The 4,758-nt window shown below is 38.2% G+C and overlaps 1 pseudogene; it reads left to right on the top strand.

Moving 5' to 3' along the window:
• Positions 1-3,614: 3,614 nt before the first annotated feature.
• On the top strand, positions 3,615-4,115 carry LOC133767833 (large ribosomal subunit protein uL23-like; annotated as a pseudogene).
• Positions 4,116-4,758: the final 643 nt, after the last annotated feature.

A 4,758-nucleotide genomic window follows, 5' to 3' on the forward strand; every position in this document is an offset into this window, starting at 1 on the left:
GCCCGCTTTCAAAGAAAGCAGATAATGCCACGGGCACTATTTCCTTTCCTCATTCAATAAAGTTTATTGAGTGTTTCCCATGTACCAGGGATCATGTTAGTCACTGGGAATATATCTGTGAACAAAACACAATTCCTGCCCTGAAGGAACTAGTCTCGTCAGAGAGAAAGAGTCAAAGGCATCTACAAAGCACACAGTATTTTTATCTGCAGGTATTTTGTCATATTCAGGAAATTGCACATTTGCTCACAATGTCTTTAAAAATAAGAATTCTGTTGAGGTTTGGGTACCTGAACCCTATTCTTCCTCCCTCCTTGCCTTTTAATTTCTCCCCGGGAACAACGCACAATGAACAGTTGATAAACTCAGGAAAAAGCACCAGGAGTGTGTAGCCAATCAATGCTTCCCAATACACAATTCTCTGGGGGAAAATGGATTGAAGGATCTGGAATTCTTGGCTGATTTTAGTGTTTCTATTTTATTTCCTTATGTCCAAAAATGTTGATTTTTTTTTTTTTTCAGAGAAAATACTAAGACAGCCAATCAGCTGTGGGACAAGGGCAGCTAAAACTCTCACTATCTTGAGTGGAGTGCTGGAAAATGCAGTAACATGGGTGGCCTAGACTACTTTTCTGAAGGCTAAGTCCATTTTTTTCAGATCAGGCTGATACATAAGAGAAGAGCCTAGAGGACATATAAGTAAAGTTCGGCATCTCTGAAGAGTAAGACTGGCTTTCTAAATTAATCGTTTGGAAGAGCAATGGTACAAGAGAGGACTGAACTACAGATTCACACATTTTAAACCATAGCAGCAATTATTACAATCAATTTCTAGGAGTATCAAAAACACCTTTCTTCTCTTCCTTAGAAAGAATATAATAAGGAGATAAAGGGAACTGGATCTTACACAAGAAATGAGGGTGGTAATCTTCATATTTAACTACTATTTAACTATACCAAGACATAAAGCTGTATTAATTCATACATAGGTCATTATCCCAGAGCTCATATGGAAAATTAGCAAAAATTTCCATTAGTAATTTTTTGATTATTTACTAGGTTGTAGCCAATTTCTTGGTTTACATTGCTCTTTTCGGTGACTCAAAACTATTTCCATCCCGAACTTCTGCCCTGAACTCCAGTTTTGCATAACAAGTTGTCTCTTTACTACTTGAGTTGGAAGTGTAATGGGAACCTAAGATTTACCTAGTCAAGGGGCAGCATTTGGCTTGGAGGTTAAATGCCACTTGGGATACCCACATCTCATATCAGAGTACCTGGATTGAGTCCCAGTTCTACCTTCTTATGACTATACATCCTGGGAGGCAGAGGTAATGACTCAAGTAGTTGGGTTCTTGCCAGCCACATGAGAGACCAGGATTGAGTTCCCAGCTCCTGACCTCAGCCTGGCCCACCCTCAGTTGTAGGTATCTGGGGAGTGAACCAACATCTCTCCTTTCTCTCTGCCTTTGAGAAAAGAAACCAACAAAACCTAAAACCAAAAACAGAAATGTGTGTTTATGTATATACAGCTACATATCTACATATTTATGTAGGTATATATATATATAGAAATTCAATTTTTTAAAGAAAAAATTCAATCAGTCTAGATGTGAGCTTATTATTCTTCCCCTCAAGTCTGCTCCTTGGTAAATGATAGCTCTAATCACCCAGTTCCTAACCACAGAATTCTACAAGGGTGTGCATGAGCTGGATCCCCTCACTGCACTGATCTTAACCTCCTTGCTTGGTCAAACACAACCACAGTTGTGTCTTTGTTGTTCTTGGAATATGTCAACAAGTCCACTTTGGATCTTTGGTTCTTCCTTTTTCCCTCTTCTCCCACAGACCTACGTACCCTTCTCCTTCACTGCATTAGGACTCAGCTCAAATATTATCTCATTAGAAAAGACTTTCATAACAATCCTATCTTATTCTGCTCTTCCCTTGGTTTTTTAGTCCCTTATCTTGATTTAGTTTCTTTCTTTATACTCCTCATAAAATGACATATTACATTCACTTTTTTATTTATGTTAGGAGTACTTCACCTAACCAGAATATAAACTCCATGACAACTCCTGTATGTAAAAAAAAAAAAAAAAAAAAAACCCAAAAAACAAACAAAAAACACCTCTAGCTTTCTGCAATGGGGATCACATGACAATTTTAGGGCCATTGAGCGCCACTGCTTTTACAGTTTTCAAGCGCAGTCTACCATTTGCTTGATTCTTTGTTACACATTCAACTCTTGCCAGCCTCCCCAGTCAAGCAGTTTAAGAATGGTACCCATGTCTTCAGGACCCCTATCTCCCCATACAACACACCCAGTGAAATGTGTGGTCTGGGAAATTACTGCCTTGCTGCTTCCAGATGTGTGATTCTAACTCTTCCACATGTGCAAGACAGCGTGAATGCAAAAATATTAGATTATCTGGGACATTTTTATGGTCAGTGGGAAACCATAACACAATAGTTAAATTTGGAACTGCCTAGGGAATACAGGTTGAATAATCATCATAATTCTAAGAGTGTTTATTTCTCCTGAAAGCAAATTGAATAAACTGTTTTAAAACAATACCGCTAAAGACAGCTGGTAAACTTTAAAAATCACAGATTTAAAGAAAATTTTCTAACAATAATTTACTGAGGAATAAAATTTGGCTCCTTATGGCTGCCTATTTAGAGCTTATTTTAGCTTCTCATTGGAATAGTTGACACAATTCTTGACCAGCTTCAAAATTCTTCATGGTATCTATAATGTATTCAACTCTAATTTGACAAATCAAGCTTCTGCTTAAACTAGAAAATTATTTGCAAACCACTGAAAATACAAATCTAAACTGTTGGGTCACCCAAGAGAATGAACCTGTCTAGGAATAAACAAAAATAGTAAATCTAAAGTCCTTCTTTTTGCCAAAAACTCTCAATGCACATCTTGTCAACCTCCACAGGGTGACTCCAATCTCAATTTTTCAGACTGTACCCTTCATGCACTTCTGTCATTTGCTCAGTCATCCATGCATAAAGAATGAGTACCAATGACACTAATCTCTGTAGGAAAGGAAAAAATAATCCTAAAGACCTTCATTAGGTTCCCCTTCCCTTTAAACTGTCAAATCTAATCACTATTCCCCTTTGTTAGTGCCTGTCAGAACAGTAAGTGATAACAAGTTTGATTTTCACCAAATACATTTAAATTTCACTGTCTAACATGTTACTAGCAAGAGCCTGGGCAGACACCACAGTTATATCTAGTAAAATGTACATCAAGACATGAAGTCTATTCTACAGTAACAACTGAAGGCACACATGCTCTAGTACTTTGTCCATGATATAAGGACACCTTAGTTTATCAACTGCATTTCTTTCATTAGAGTCACATGTAAGGGTACTTTAAAGAGTCCACAGAAAAATGAAGGTAAAAAATAAATTTATTTTTATGTAAAAAAATACGTAGTTTTCACATAATCCCACTTTTCATAAACTTTTTGAAGATTTCTCATTAGAAGAAAACTTGGATTTCATCTAAGTTCCATAACTCTTTTCTTCATCATGGTTTGCTTCCAACTCCAAAAACTAAAACTTTTTAAGAATTTTTTCCGCTTTTCACCAAGATGGCGCCGAAGGCGAAGAAGGAAGCTCCTGCCCCTCCTAAAGTTGAAGCCAAAGCAAAGGCCTTAAAGGCCAAGAAGGCAGTGCTGAAAGGCGTCCACAGCCACAAGAAGAAGAAGATCCACACGTCCCCCACCTTCCGGTGGCCCAAGACACTACGCCTCTGACGGCAGCCCAAATACCCTCGGAAGAGCGCCCCCAGGAGAAACAAGCTTGACCACTATGCCATCATCAAGTTCCCCCTGACCATGGAGTCTGCCATGAAGAAGATAGAAGACAACAACACCCTGGTGTTCATTGTGGATGTCAAGGCCAACAAGCACCAGATCAAACAAGCTGTGAAGAAACTCTATGACATTGATGTGGCCAAAGTCAACACCCTGATCAGACCTGACGGAGAGAAGAAGGCCTATGTGTGGCTGGCTCCTGACTATGATGCTCTGGACGTTGCCAACAAAATTGGGATCATCTGAACTGAGTCCAGCTGGCTAATTCTAAATATATGTTTTTACACCATAAAAAAAAATTTCCCTGAAATAATAGCTTATTTATCTGTATATTAGCTCAACAATTGCTAAACCCTTTGAATTTATAGGTTATAAGAGTATAAAAAAATCCCAAAAATATGACCAGAAATCTAATGCATCAAGTATTATTTGTTCTCCTATTAATGGCAAACCAAGCAACATTTACGGAGCACCCCTTATGAATGAGATCCTGGGAACTAGCAGATGTTTGACACCAGAGAGACTCATAAAGCAGAAAACTATTGTTTTCTTATTTTCTTGTAGCATAGACCTCAGACTGGCAATACAGCAAAGGCATTATTTAGGAGACCTGATTTAAGCATTAGGGATAAAACACTGTATGCAAAATTGTCTTCCTTATCCATAAGGCAGAAATTTAGAAATGCCATATGATTAATTAGACCTTCAATTCATATCTTCTATACCTTTCATTCAAAACTCCAGTGTTCCTATGTGGGGAAGAGGTTGGGCCTTGGTGAATCTAGTGTACTTGTCAATCAAAGGAATACATTTCACTAATGAAATGACCATGAAAGTGTTCAGTTCCTAGTAACAGCATGGGGGCCACCCCCTTCTTCTGCCTATTTTTCAAAAATAAGAACAGCCACCATCCTGACAA

This window comes from Lepus europaeus, chromosome 10 (assembly GCF_033115175.1).
Source record: "Lepus europaeus isolate LE1 chromosome 10, mLepTim1.pri, whole genome shotgun sequence".
In the NCBI taxonomy this organism is placed as follows: Eukaryota; Metazoa; Chordata; class Mammalia; order Lagomorpha; family Leporidae; genus Lepus; species Lepus europaeus.